This window comes from Carassius auratus, chromosome 13, assembly GCF_003368295.1.
Source record: "Carassius auratus strain Wakin chromosome 13, ASM336829v1, whole genome shotgun sequence".
NCBI lineage: Eukaryota > Metazoa > Chordata > Actinopteri > Cypriniformes > Cyprinidae > Carassius > Carassius auratus.
The window spans coordinates 7,494,583-7,510,953 of record NC_039255.1 but is presented as its reverse complement, the minus strand read 5'-3'; the positions used below and the strand labels follow the sequence as shown (position 1 = coordinate 7,510,953).

At 40.2% G+C, this 16,371-nt stretch overlaps 1 pseudogene; it reads left to right on the top strand.

Annotated features, from left to right (window-relative positions):
- The first annotated feature begins 8,371 nt into the window (after positions 1 to 8,371).
- The window catches only part of LOC113112498 (sodium-dependent lysophosphatidylcholine symporter 1-A-like), a 28,628-nt pseudogene continuing 20,628 nt past the window's right edge, over positions 8,372 to 16,371 (top strand).

Below are 16,371 nucleotides of genomic sequence, written 5' to 3'. Positions count from 1 at the left end.
AAAAGCATGCCTAAAACAATCAATCAAATAATAAAATAGTCCAAAAATAGTGCAAGATCAGCTATTCATAAGGGAAATGGCTCTTGGAAATAAACTATTAAGATGGCGTGAGGTCCTTGTCCTCACTGCTCTGTACCTTCTTCCTGAAGGAAGCAGCCTAAAAATGTCACTTGCTGGATGGGACTGATCAACAGCAATTTTAGCCGCCCTCTTCCTGACTCTGGCCTCATATAGGTCATTAATTGACAGCTGCCTTTGTCCAGTCAGCCTCTCTGCTGTGCGCACAATACGCTGTAGTCTGACCTTCACCTGGGCTGATGCAGATGCAAACCAAACAGTAATGGATGCTGAAACAAGGCTTTCCACAGTGGCTCTATAAAATCTAGACCGAACAGAGCTAGAAACGTTTAGTTTATTTAACTGTCTCATAAAAAAACATTCCACCATGAGCTCTCTTAAGAATATGAGCAGGGGTGTATAAAGTATTCCAAAAATTAAAGGGTTAGTTCACCCAAAAATGAAAATTAATGTATATTATATTATATTATATGAAAAAACTGAACTATTTAGATATGGTTCAGATGCACTATTCCCTAAACCTATACATTTGGAGACCAAATATAACAAAATGACATTTTCATATTTGTCAAAACACTACTTCATTATATTCTATAGGTTAAATGCATTTGCAGACAATGTAATTACATATATCTATCATATAACTGTAGCCATTGAAGTTCCATTAAATGTATAGCTACTATTAAGTATATTTTCATGAAGAAAAAAAATCTGAACTGAAAACAGACACTGGATTAGTGTTTAGTATTAGTAGTTTAGTATTTTCATCGGTCAGCTGTGGAGGTCTGATTGGTTAAAGCTTTATTTATAGTATCTTTTAAAACAGCGTTAACAAAGTAGCCTATTTCACACAGAGATGCATATGTGCCAAAGAAAAGATCAAAATACAAGAGATTTAGTAAATCAAAGTAGCTACAATGACCATTTTATGATAAATCAAAAATACAACAATAAAAAAAAAAAATCAAGGAAAGGCCTTGCAGAAATCTGTTTTGAGAGTTGTTTTTAAAAATGCACAATGGTAACCTTTGACAACATTTGATTCAGGTGCAAAAAGAATAAATATCTATAGCGCATGAGCCCAGAGATATTTGAGCATGCACAGGACACAGTTAGAGTGAGAGGAGAGACACGTTTTAAGTGTGCACACTCTTTCCGGGCGACATACATTGTGCCAGTGCCGAAACAGTGCCGAAACAGTCCTTTCCGGCGTGCCTGAATGACAACCGCCCTGTTACACCTATTGTTATGAAATGCTTTGAGCGACTGGTCCTAGCACACCTCAAGAACTGCCTCCCACCCACACGGGACCCACATCAATTTGAATACTGTAGCAATAGGAGCACAGAGGACGCAGTATGGACAGTGCTGCACTCGGGACTCACACACTTGGAGAATAACATCACATATGTACGGATGTTGTTTGATGACTTAAGCTCAGCATTTAACACTGTCATCACATCACTTGTCTGTGGCAAGATGACCACAAAACTTGGAGACCTGGACATTAACACCTCCCTCTGTAACTGGATTATGGACTTTCTGACCAACAGACCTCAGCATGGTAGACGAAGCCACACCTGCTCCACCACCATCACATTCAGCACCGGTGTACCACAGGGCTGTGTGCTGAGCCCATTCCTCTACTCCCTCTACACCCACACTGCAAGCCTGGCTGTGCATGCATCCAACTCCATCATTAAATTTGCAGATGACACCACTTCCTTTTGAGGACATCCAGATAAAATTTTGTCTACGTCGAGCTTGCAGGGTTCTTGAGGACTCTTCTCACCCTGACCATAGACTGTTTAACCTCCTGCCCTTTGGGAGGCACTTCAGAAGCCTCCGGAGTGAATTCCGCCCTGGTATTTCATGCCAATAGTATTTAAAAAGCTGTAAATTATGTTCATAGCACTGGGTTATCTGTATATTTATTGTGCATTTGTAACATATTGTAGACACTGTATATTCTGTACTTACTGCTTATTTCACTTTTGGTTAGATGCTAACTGCATTTTGTTGGCTTGTACCTTACATGTGAAATAAAGTTGAATCTAATCTATTATGCAAAAGTACAGGATGTCCAAAGATGACGCTTCAAAAACTACACAAAGTGAACATGAAAATATTCTATTTGACACCTGTTATGCATCATTGTCTTCTGAAGATTTAAGCTAGGAGTTTGTGGGGAAAAATATACAAATAGACTTCTAATAATTTAAACTTTACCATTCATTAAAAATCTTTGTTTGTGTTCATCTGAAGAAAGAAGTGTATATCATCTGGGATAGCATGAGGATGACTAAATGATGAGAGCATTTTCATTTGTGGGTGGCAATTCCCTTTAAAGCAGTCATAAATTGAGAAAGCTGTAACTGAGCCGAACTGAGAGCATAAGTAACTGTTTTTATTATGTGGCCACTGATGCCATGTCTGTTATTACTGATCATTGCGAAGACTGTAGGCTGTCAACATACACAACTGTAAGCCAATCATAGCAGTGGGCGTTTACGTCTGAGTTTACCATACCCCACGCCTATTCAAACTGAGAATTCTGATGAGGGGGTCAAAACAGGACAGAAAGTAGCCTATTACTTCCAAATGATGATGTATTTTGATAGTAATTATACAATTTTAGTGGACCTCAGAGAACAATAAAATAAAAAATAAAAAAGATACATAAAACTGTTTTTTTTTTACAGACTTCACATGCTCCTGCTATCACGGTAGTGATGAGGTCACCCTAGCACCCGTCATCACACCCCACCCCTTAAGCCTGTCACTCATCATAGGGATGGGACAAAAAGTCAGCTACAACATTCTGAGCTTCAGCCCTATATTTAACTTGAAATTTAAAAGGTTGCAGTGAAAGAAACCAGCGGGTAATGCGGGTCTTTCATCCTGTGGATCTATTGTAAGGCACAATGTTCAGTCTCTAATGTAAAGTCTTTAACAATGAGTTAATACTTCAAAATATCTAATGCCCACTTTATAGCCAGTGCCTTTTTCTCCACAGTAGAATACCTAATCTCACGGGGGAACAATTTTGACTAATAAACTGCACCGGCTTTCGACTTTCACGGTCACCTTGCAACATGACGGCTCCTAGACCTACTCCTGATGCATCTGTTTGAACTGTGAAAGCAATATCAAAATTGGGGCGTTGCAACACTGGACCTTGACACAAACAGTCCTTGAGATCTTGAAAGGCCTCCTCACACTCAGGTGACCACACAACCTTTTGGGGGCTGCACTTCTGAGTGAGGTCTGTGAGTACGGCCGTTCAAATGGAAAAATTAGGAATAGACTGCCTGTACCAGCCTACCAGACCTAAAAAGGACCTCACCCTCTTTTTGGTTGTTGGAGGTGGGCAAGAACGTACAGCCTCCACTTTGTCAACTTGATTGACTGTGGGACAACTAGCTGATCACCACTATCTGTTTGTCGGTACAACATGTTATCCTTCATCACAAACTGTTCTTTGTCTGGAAATCGGTTTCCCAAATGTGAACTACCAGCCTTCTGAAATAGACCTTCAAGTGTAACATCCTGCTTCTGAAAATTGGCCATATAGTGAGGTATGTCATACAGGTCATCACTGTCTGGTTACGGGAGTTGCTCAGCCATAACTCTTCCCCTGACTTTTCCCTTTATTTTCTCTCTTCTAGGCCTTTTACCTTTGGGCTCCTTTGCAGAAGGCTACAAGTCAAGAGTCTGATTATGCTCTTCTACCCATCTTGCCTTTGCTCTTGTAACTGCTCTGACATCAGCTACACCAGTCTGTCTTTGCAATAAGTCAACCAGTACAGGCACATCCCTACCCAAAATAACTGCATAAGGGGCTTTGTCCACAATGCCTACTGTCAAAAGGTAGGGTTGTCCCTCAATCTCCATCTTCAAATCAACAGTAGTAAACTCTCTTTCGTCTCCATGGACACAACAGACCCTTAATTTACTTTGACTGGACATCGGTAGATCTTGAACATACTCCTGTCTCACCAGCATATGACTAGATCCAGTATCTAAAGCCATGAACTACTTACCTCCTATCTTCACCGGGACCACTGTTTCTATATTCCGACCTGCTTTACTTAGTATTTGAGACAGTCTGGGAATATAACAAAGATACCCATTACTGACTCTTTGTAATGTACATTCTGCCTTCTTATGTCCTACTGGGCCACATCCATGACAGATAATCACTGGCTTCTCTTTGTGTTGACCTTCTGACTGCTGATAACTTTTAGGGCAAGCTTTGGATTGGGGAGTTTGTGAACTATAGCCTTTAATGCTGCTATAAGGTTGACCACTACCAAACCCTCTCCCAGACTTACCAGTCGCACTGTAGATGCCGCCTCGACTGTGACCCAGTTGGTAAGTTGATCGTCTAGCGGCAATGAATGTCTCAGCCAGCTCTGCTGCTTGTCTCGAAGAGGTGGGGTTGTGTTCACAGATCAAAGTTCTGATTTCAGGGTTAACCAGGGTTGCCAGAAACTGTTCCAGAACAATCATATCTCCAATTTCCTCCTAAGTTTAATGCCTGGATGTTATCCATTTGTCATAAAGATCTTTCAGTCTTGTCTTCAGCTCATTGGAAGTCTCCCCTTGTCGGAGGGCCTTTGCAATAAAACGTTGCCTATAGGTCTCTGAATTAATCTCTAACTTAACCAAAATTGATTCTTTCACCCTAACATAATAATAATAATAATAATTCATTACATTTATATAGCACTTTTCTAGGCACTCAAAGCGCTTTACATTGTCAGGGGGGTATCTCCACATCCACCACTACTTTGTAGCATCCACCTGGATGATGCGACAGCAGCCATATTGCGCCAGAATGCTCACCACACACCAGCTTACTCACCAATGGGCGAATTTAGCAGTGTTGACAGGACCAGGCTAATATGGTCATACTTCCTGGTTCTAGTAAGAACTCTTGCTGCTGTATTTTGGACTAGCTGTAGTTTCCCAGACAAAAATATAGTGTTGGCCCAGATCCGGCCCACATCTGGCCCACGTGAAATCCATGCGGGCCAGATGTGGGCCGGATCTGGGCCGAAACTGCTTGCTGTCTGGGTTGTTACTAAGCGTGCAGAACAACCACACAATAAAGCATTACAATAATCTGACCTTGAGGTCATAAATGCACCTATGCAGTGTTATTTTACATTTGATTATTCGGTTTCTGTACCTGGACACATACAGACTTGAAAAAAAAACAGACTTGCACGTTACTCAGTGTCCGTTAAACGCGGCTCTCTCTCCGCGTGCGCACTGGAGACAACGCGCGAGTAACAGCTTCTCAGTTGAGCTTTTCCTCGTCTTGTGTTTTAATGCTTTAAACTCTTTTAAATGTTTAATTGACACGTGGCAAGGCTTAAAACATGTGAAAATTATAAGCTTTCGTGAACACAAGCAGCAGTGATCTGTCAACTGTCCTAAGCGTCTTTTTAGGCTGGCCTCATCCAAACGGTTGAGATCCCCGGGGCCCCCCCTCAGCCGTGGGCCCCTATAATCGTCACCACCTTTAACCCCACCAGCGACGGCCTTGGGGTTATTATTGTCCTTCAATAACACAAACTTACTTCAAGCTGCCTTGAAGGATAGGGGGTTATCTTTAGAGACGATTGGTCAAATATTATTTACATATTTAGTAATACAAAGCACGGTGTATTGCATACAAATTACCACGAGAGCTTTCAAATATTTGGGCCACAGAGTGAGGTCTGTACTTCCAGGTCAGAGAGCACCTGTCCATCAAAAGCTCACTATCCAATCAGAGTAGATCACTGTTAAGCCCGCATCCACGAAAGGTTTGTGTCAAATCACCAAATGAAAAACTGCGAAGCGTAAGCTAAATCTGTAATTTTTTAATTTTTATATTTTCTGAAAAAGTTAAGTTCAGTTAAATAAAGTTAACTTCATTTTTTTGAAGCAAATATAGTTCCACAAAGTCCTGCCTCCTCCTTTAAGGAGTCACCGGACCAGGATATGGTGAGTACACCGCTTCCAAGGAGTTTCCGCTTCCAAGGAGGCTGTTTGCAATGTGAAGATAAATACAGACTTGAAATAAATAACATGTAACAACAACTTGTCTCTGTGTGGTTAAATGGGGAAAAATGTATCATAGGGGAAATATGGTAGACATAACACGAAGCTATGACAACTGATATGTGCATCTATCTGCAATCAACGCCAACCGCATGATATCTAACTGTATATAAATAAATGTTAAAGCATAATGAACCAGATAAAATAATTATATTTTAAACCTAATAAACTAGAACAATAATAATAATTCATTGCATTTATATAGTGCTTTTCTAGGAACTCAAAGCACTTTACATTGTCAGGGGGTATCATCTCATCCACCATAGTGCACCAGAATGCCCACCACACACCAGCTTACTGCTGGAGAGGAGACATAGTGATAAACCAATCAGTGGATATGGGAATTGTTAGGAGGCTATGATGGTCAGAGGCCAATGGGCAAATTTAGCCAGGATGCCGAGGTCACACCTCTACTCTTTTCGAAAGACCTGGGATTTTTAATGACCACAGAGAGTCAGGACCTCGGTTTAATGTCTCATCCAAAGGACAGTACTTGTTGACAGTATAGTGTCCCCATCACTAGACTGGGGTGCTAGGACCCACACAGACCACAGGGTGAGCATTACTAGCACCTCTTCCAGCAGCCACCTAGTTTTCACAGGAGGTCTCCCATCCAGGTACTGACCAGGCTCAGCCCTACTTAGCTTCAATGGGAAACCGGTTTTGGGCTCCAGGGTGTTATGCCTGCAAGCCATAACAGACTGGTGACAACAGTCACCAGAATTACTCAAACATTAATAGCTAATGTAAAGATACATAAAACAGTTGTTTGTACAGACCTCACATCCTCCTACTATCGCTTGTAATGATGATGTCACCCTAGCACTTGTCATCACAATGACCTTTTTAAATTGCCAGATGTGATGCAGAGTCCAGAAACATATTCCAGACAGAATACAAGAATGCTGATGATTTCACACAGTATTACAGTTTTAAACATTTGATAAGACATTAAACCCCATTCTCTGAACCAAATTCTTAATAACCTAAACAAGTTTGTGAAGTAATTCACTCTTTCGGCAAAACATTTAACAATTAAAGGCAGACTATGTAAGACTTTTTTATTCAATATATTTTGCTGACTTGTGATATGATGGAGCTGAAACTTTGGAGTATCCCCCACCTGTTAATCTACTTGTATTAGTATTTATTTAATTAGGATTAGTGTTATGGAAAGAGAAGAGGGAGCCAAACAGTTTTCATTCAGTTTGTTACCTCCAGGCAAAACTGTCAATTCAGATGGAATTAAAATTTCTAAGGTAGGTTACCTGGATATGAATTAAATCACTGATGTTTGATTTCTTTAGCTATGTAATTTTGGCTCCAAGTAGATACATCCAGAGCAGACAATGGGGTTAACTATTAAGGCTGGAGTTAAGATTGATGTTGAATATCATTAAAGTGCCCCTATTATGGATATCTGAAAATGACCTTATATGCATGTAACACAGCTCTAAGTGAATGAAAACATACTGCAAAGTTTTACATCTGAAAGTGCACCATGCATAAAGTTATTGTCTCTCAGAAACAAACTCAACTATGAATCATCGAAATGATTCGTATTGCCCGCTCACTTTGTGTTTTCGTCAATGGTCTGAATAAAATGCAAATTCATTATTTGCTATAGGTGCCTTTTGAAGCGATAATATTTTTTTTTTTACTTTTATTTAGTTAATTCGATTCATTTTTGGCGTTTCGTTTCTGTTCATTATGATTAATGATAAGAGTGTTTATGCCATTTGCACTGTGATTGGCTGGATTAGTTCCACTTGGCAATGTGTCGCTCACATTACGAGATTACAGGTTTGAAAATATTATAGCACCTGTGCTAGCTCGAGATGGAGAGATAAAGTCCTCTAATATATAATATACATATGAATGTAGAAGGTGAATGTTTATGCATTTATTATTTTCTGCTTTTAATGTATTTCATTTAATAAACAGACCTGGTGGATATAACCAAGTCACCTTCTTACTTTTTTCCTATTTTTTGAAAATCTGTTAGGCTCAGATCCATGTCACATTTTTACTGCAACTTTAATTCACACTTCTACCAATTTATGTCAACAATCTGGGTACCTTGCCCAAGAACACCAGCACCAGATATTTTTGGATTATCCAACACCCCACCATATAGATAGTATTCATCTCGGCATTCGCCTGCGTGTGCTCATCTTTCGATACGTGACGGTGAATAAAACAGTGCGTGCCCGTGGGCGTGAACACGGTCACTTCAGCAACAAGGCAGAAGTGGAGAGCAGCATCTTGTTTGTTCGCTCGTGGAAGCAGCACTTTATCAAACAGTGTTACTTAGCCTGAACGCAAGAATAAAGCAGCCCGCTCTGCACCTGAAATAAAAATAACTCAGATTAGTGTTATGGCATGTGAAGAGGGAGCCGAACAGTTCTCATCCGGTTTGTTACCTACAGCCATAACTATCAATCAAGATGGAATTAGAATTCCCACGGTAGGTTACCTGGATATTAATTAAATCACTGATGTTTGATTTTTGCACTTTGTATTTTTGGCTCCAAGTAGGTAGTTCCAGAGCAGACGGTGGGGTTAAATATTAAGGCAGTTGTTTAGATTGATGTTGAATATAATGATTAAAGTGCCCCGTTATAGATATCTGAAATGCATTGTGTAACACAGCTCTAAGTGAATAAAAATATCACGCAAAGCTTTACATCTGAAAGTGCACCGTGTATAAAGTCATTGTATCTTAAAAGAAAGAGTCGACTCTGAATCATTGAAAGGAGTAATTTTTTTAACGAATCCCAAGCCTTTTCATGTGGACGTCAAAGTTAAAAATTAGCATATTGCCCGCCCGTCTTTTTCGCGTTGCTTTGAATGAAAATGCAAATTCATTATTTGCCAGTAGGTGTCGCTTTTGGAGCAGTAAAAATATGTTTCCCATGCTGTAAACAAAGTAGCATGTGCTCACAAACACTGCTTTATCATGAATTACAGGCATAATAAAATGGAAATGAGACCAATAGGACCAATCACCACAGATTAGCTTCAGACCAAGGAGATGTTTGGAAAAATGAATGTTGAACGAATCATTTGGGAGTTGTTGAGCAAGTAAGGTAAAAATAAATGCATAAGACGATGAAAGTATTTTTTTGACCTTACATGCATATCAGCCTGTTGTTAGGGACTCCCAAAACCCGAAATATAAACATTACCCAAATTATGAGCACTTTAAAGCGGCACGTGCCATATGCATGCGACCATTAAGGTTCATGCCGAAGAGCTTACCTTATTTGCTACCAACATTAATGTCATATTTGTCAAATATATACGTTCAGCCAATGGATACATGCTAGCTTCCCTGAGGTGTGTCTGTGAATGCAGCGAAGAAAAGCCGGTGTTCTGAAATATTTGGTGTCACTGGGTGGAGTACACATGAATATTCATAAGTTTCGTGTTAAAGGGGTCATATGATGCATTTTCAATTTTTCCTTCCTCCCTAGAGTGTTACAAGCTCTTGGTGCATGAAGAAGATCTGTAAAGATGCAAAGACTAAAGTCTCAAATCCAAAGAGATATTCTTTATCAAATTTAAGACTCTGCAACGCCCCCCTAAAACGGCTCATTCAAACACACCCCCACATGTCTATGTCACTATGTGGAAATATTTGTGTAATGCCACCCAAATTTTCACGCAAAGAAAGAAGGCGTAGTTTCAGTAACCGCAGTTAGTGTTGAATCAGCCATTTCAGGAAGATGTTGTGTGTTTTCAGGCGAAAGCAGGAGCACTTTATTTGGAATTCTGAAATAGGCATTTTTTAGGAATCTTAAGGTTACTTACAACAGATTCATACCGTTTCGTGAACCTAGGAGAGGAGGTCATTCTGACATTCTGAATCATCTACTGCAAGTATGTTTTAAATGTTTTTTTTTTTGTTTTTTTTTGTTTGGTTTGATTTAGATTTTTGACAGTAAATTGTATATTTTCATTTCAAAGATAAAAGTAGATTATTTTGTTGAATAAAGACAGCGACTGATTCTGTGTTAAAGTTTTATTAACAGATGTGGTGAAGGCATTACATAAATTACATTTACAACACACCTGTATAAATATGAAATACATGAAATACAATATTTTACATAAAATAAAATAAAATTGAATTAATAAAAATACAAAAATCATTTTCAGATTTCTTTCAAAAAAGATAGCACAAACTAAAACTAAGGCATGAATTTAAATAATAGTAATAATAATAATAAAATAAGATAATATAAATTTCAAGTTTCAGCCTAACTAAAGCTCAAGCATGAGCCTTCACTATCTTATTGGAAGGCTTTGTGGCTTTTGTGGGAGAAACAGTAAAGAGTGGACAAAAAAGGAAACTTGGAACAAAAACAAGAGACGTACACAATTTTTAAACACATTTTTCTGCAACATGAAATTAGTTAGTTATAGTATTAGTTAAACTATTTGAAATTAGTTATTTGGATGTCCTTTTACATACCGGTGTGTGTGTCACTTATTTTAAAAACTTCTTTTTTTATATCCTTCATTTCTGTGTGCTGGTCAGTTCACAGCAGTGATAGAAATTAATCTGTTCCAAGAAATCTTTACATTTTATGGGAATTTTGACCTTTATAAGGCCTTTTTTTATTTCATTTTTATTTAATTTTTTTAGTGTGTGTCTTTTATAAAATTATACATTTTATTAAAATTAAAATTTATCAAAAGATTTTACCATGAAACTCTGCAAAAAAAAAAGCAGTTATACTAGTACAATGACTAAATATATTTACAATGTTTTTATAAGTTTTTAGTTTTTTTTATCGGTACTTTACTTTATGCGGTGCATATTTTTTTCCATGCCCATGTTAACGGGTCAGAGCGGTGCTATTCAATAAACTTCATTTGAGGTCCGGGGGTCTAACCTATAAAATTAGAAATTAAATTGAAATCTAAAATCTATAAAAGGTTAACATTAGTGCTGTCTGTCAAACGATTAAAAATATATATTTTAATAAATAAATATATTTTTGTCATATTATTTGCATATTTATATTGTCATAATTTCACACTGAACCTCCAAATTAATTTAGAAACAACATCAAGTATATTTGAAATAAATATTTTAATGGCATCTTTCAATTAAGTAGCCTCTTATTAATGAAGTATTGATTTAAAGTATTGAACTATTAAATTAACATTAAATAGGCTCTGAAATATTAAGCGATTTTAAAACAATCTTCACGTTAACTATAAGTTCTATATGCATAAAATATACACAGAATAATAAATTAATTAAAGCTACAAAAGCTATCCAGCGACTGAACAGTCGAGTGATTTCTCTTTTTCTTTCGTTCTTTAATGTAGTAGCCTACATCAGTGACAGACTTCAGCAGGTTTAAAGGGGGGGTGAAATGCTCGTTTTCACTCAATATCCTGTTAATCTTGAGTACCTATAGATCGTGACCCTTTTTCGTTGGGACTGCATTATCCTTAAGAAATAAATGATGTGCAAATCCGGCATCAAAGTGGGCCTTGTTTGTAAAACAAGCATCTTCGAAATGCAGGGAACAAACACAAACACTTGCACAACTCCGTTGATGCTCTGTAAAAATAAACTCCATCCACTGGTCCCTTAATGCTGTTTCTCTTTTGGTAATCTGTGCAGGGTTGTCTTGCCCTGGCAACCAAAAACACACTTCTTTTGTGACTTTTCGCGATGCTCTCGCTCTGACCAGTGATTGTCTGTGCTCAGCCTCTCATAGCAATACGGGAGCGCGCGCTCTTCCGGCAGACGTGTCCTTCGGACCCATATAAGGAAATTCCGCTCCATCTAACGTCACACAGAGCCATACTCGAAAAAAACTTTCCGAAACTTGTGACAAACCGGAAGAGGTTTTTTTGGAACAAAAATACTCCTTCAAACGTACAACTTAATTTTTTAAACTTTGTCCATGTTTAGCATGGGAATCCAACTCTTTAACAGTGTAAAAAAACTCAGTATGCATGAAATAGCATTTCACCCCCCCTTTAACTTTAAAATCAGCGTTGCCCCTTTAAAACTTGATGCACATGATGCGGATCTGACACATATCTTCTCCAAATTCTCTGCGGTCGTTTAAGACTTTATAAATCATTTAGGACTACGTGTATAAGGTAATTGTGTGTGTTTTCGAGCGTTGAAGCGCTTCTGGTGAGCTGTCTAAGTTGCTCTGCGTCTGTGTAACAGCCGATGCACAGCCTTTTAAGTTATCTGCACCGTTACGCCTGTTTCACATATAATCTGTCTGCAGTGGCTATACAGTCCGTGTGCGTTACGTATGTTGTGCTGAAGCAGCACGGACTCATTGTGCTTTCACACAGGACGCGTTTGCAGTCCGTTACTGATGCGCGGCAGTTTAAACCACAAAACACAAGCTTTGTCCATTATTTTGATATCAAATCATGTAAAAAAATAATAATGATAATAATATCAAAAAGCTTTTTCAGCATTATGATACTCTTTTATCACAGTAGGCTACAGTAACAATCTTTCATAGACATATTTAAATTAAAATATAAACAACGTATTACTACTCATGGATTTGACTGCTAGTTTTTATAATAAGTTGCTGAAACAAGCTGCAACACATTTAAACACAACATTAGCCTACTTTTCTTGTTAGGATATCACAAACATTCAAAATTAAAACTAACCACTGACAGAAACAGTCGACTCTCCTGCCTTTTGCATTTAAATCTTTATTACACACAATCCAATGGGTCTTAAATAACTTTGTTTTTCTGCCTCTATAAAAGTGCATATATAATGTTGCCTTGTTTCTCTAAAGCTGCTCCTTTTCTTGTTTTAAATCTAGCCAAAACCCATGTGTTGCGTGTGAAACATAGTAGGCTTTGATTAGTATACATTTATTGTGAAATGACTGCATTTCCGTGTCAATCCATGTTCATTTTTACCGCGAACACTGCGCTGTCACTTTAATTCAGCGCATGCAGCACAGCAAAAATAGAGTCTGTACGTAAACGATCGCTGCACTTCTCCTGGAACGGACTGACGGATCGCAACCGCGCGCAGTGTGAACGCTGGAATCCGTTAACATGAGTGCGTAAAAAAATACGCAACGCATATGCACCGCAGACGGAGTATGTGTGAAACGGGCGTTAGGCGGAGTTATATCGCAGCGGTTATGAAGAATAAAGAAGGGAAATGTAAAGATTAACTTCCGAAAATGAAGCAGCAAAATCTTCTCAGGTAAAAGTGATCAGAACCGTGTCTATGGACAAGCTGACCATCACTACTCTGACCTTTAGAGTCATATTATTTGATTCACTCTTATCGTTTATGACAGAGCTAATCATGATGATCTTGTCTTCGGAAAATATTATTTTATTTGCTAACGCCAGAAACACTAAATCTCATTAAAAACGTGATTTTTTTTGTCACTATATTGCATGGTTATACAGTACTTCGTAAAAGAAAAAATTTGTGCATGTGTGCCATTTTTATATCTCTTAACATCAGTCAGTCAAACATTATAACATGATAATCAAGTATTACTTAATGATAGAACTTTAGAATTTAGATTTATTTAGTAGCTATTTAGAATTAAAACTTGATGTATTAGTAATTTTATCTGAATTTAGGATTGGTGGTGGTGCTTTTTTGGTCAATCAGGATTTCTGTAAAAAAATTGGGAAAAAACTTACTGTTAAGATAATAATGATAAGAATACTAATAAGAACTAAAAACGCACTAAGGATTAACACTTACTGGATTCATGAATATTAATCAGGTTGTGTGCATTTGCTCGAACTGATTTGCTGAAATCAAAACAGGTACGATAATAGGTTAGCGACAGCCAATGAGATTGCCGTTTGCGCATTAATTCCGCCCACTATCGGAAACCTGGAAGTTCTTAGAAGCTGAAAAAATTCAAAGGAACTCTGTTATTTTGACCGTAAACTACAACTAAGAATATCGTTTACATGTAGCGTGTCTATTCTTTCTCTCCCTCTCTCTCTTTCTGCGTGTGACAAAGCGACGATGAGTAGTGCGCCTATGTAGAGGGATGATTTAGGTTGAACTGTTCTGGAGCAGTTATGATTTTGCACATATCATACCTGTACATAGTTGTCTATATTATATTTTGTGTGTTTGATTTTTTTGTACATTGTTTTTTTTTTGTCTATTTTTATATTATTCTTTTTATTATCTTTGTCCTGTCTATGTCACGGTAGGGTTTAGGAGAAACACAAAGAGAGGGTTGGATCCAAATGCAGGTAAGGGTTTTATTTAAACAGAAGGGTAAATACAAAATAAACAGTCATGAGAGACAAACAAAACCAAAAGAGGGAACCGGATGAAACGGGGAACTCGGAAGAACAAGAAGGTAGAGGAAGTCTTGGGGAACGAGAGCATGAGACACATAGGGTAAGGACTCCATAAAGACGACAGAGAAAGACAGCTCTATATAGGGAGACTAATGACTAAGGATAGTCAACACCTGTGCGATTTAATTGGAGTGCAATTACTGTGACGACATGACCAGACAAGCGGAATTAAAGTGCCTATGGTGAAGTGCCTAAGGAGAAGTGCGCTCACTAGGGGACACCCAGGAAACAGAGACTGATAGCGTGACATTACCCCCTCCCCTACGGAGCAGCTACCAGATGCTCCACCTGAAACCCCGGAAAACCCAACAGAAAAAGAGGTAGGAGGGAGGTGAAGCGGAGGCGGACTAGGGGGAGGGACGGAGGGTCAGAAAACAGAGACAAACAACCAGGTGAAAAGGAGAGACAAAGACAGGACAACCAGGTAAAATGGAAGAAAAGAGACGGAACAACCAGACGTGATGGAAAGGCAGAGACAGGAAGGTGTAACACAAAACAAGGAGTCCAGGAGGGTGGTGGACCGGCGGAAGGAAAGAGGGGAGGGACGGAGGGCCAGGTCCAACGGAGGAAAATAGAAAAAACAAAAAACAAATGAAAACAAAAACATTGGTAATTGGAAGACATTAGGTGATGCCCACCCGGGCGGAACAGAGGGCCATCACACCCATGTGGTCAACGCAGAAGCCCCCCCAGGGCGGAGCGGAAGGCCACCACCTCCACGTGGTCGCGGCCGAAGTCCCCCAGGGCGGAGCGGATGACCACCACGTGGTTGCGACCGGAGTCCCCCAGGACGGAGCGGATGACCACCACGTCCTCTTGGTCACCGCCGGAGTCCCCCAGGGCGGAGCGGATAACCACCACGTCCTCATGGTCACCGTCGGAGTCTCCCAGGGCGGAGCAGATGACCACCACGTCCTCATGGTCACCGTCGGAGTCCCCCAGGACGAAGCGGTCTCGGGCACTGCATCGGGAACGGCCTCCGGCACCGCATCGGGAACGGTTTCGGACCCCGCCTCGGTCTCGGCCTCTGGAACAGCATCGGGCACCGCCTCGGGCTCGGGAACAGCATCGGCCTCTGGAACAGCATCGGGCACCGCCTCGGGAACAGCATCGGCTTTGGGAACAGCATCGGCCTCGGGAACAGCATCGGCCTCGGGAACAGCATCGGCCTCGGGAACAGCATCGGGCTCCGCCTCGGCATCGGGCACCGCGTCGGTCTCGGCCTCTGGAACAGCATCGGGCACCGCGTCGGCCTCTGCATCGGGCTCCGCCTCGGGAACTGCATCGGGCACCGCGTCGGCCTCTGGAACAGCATCGGGCACCGCCTCTGCATCGGCCTCTGGAACAGCATCGGGCACCGCCTCGGGCTCGGGAACAGCATCGGCATCGGCCTCTGGAACAGCATCGGGCACCGCCTCGGGAACAGCATCGGCTTTGGGAACAGCATCGGCCTCGGGAACAGCATCGGCCTCCGCCTCGGGAACTGCATCGGGCACCGCCTCGGGAACTGCATCCAAATGCAGGTAAGGGTTTTATTTAAACAGAAGGGTAAATACAAAATAAACAGTCATGAGAGACAAACAAAACCAAAAGAGGGAACCGGATGAAACGGGGAACTCGGAAGAACAAGAAGGTAGAGGAAGTCTTGGGGAACGAGAGCATGAGACACATAGGGTAAGGACTCCATAAAGACGACAGAGAAAGACAGCTCTATATAGGGAGACTAATGACTAAGGATAGTCAACACCTGTGCGATTTAATTGGAGTGCAATTACTGTGACGACATGACCAGACAAGCGGAATTAAAGTGCC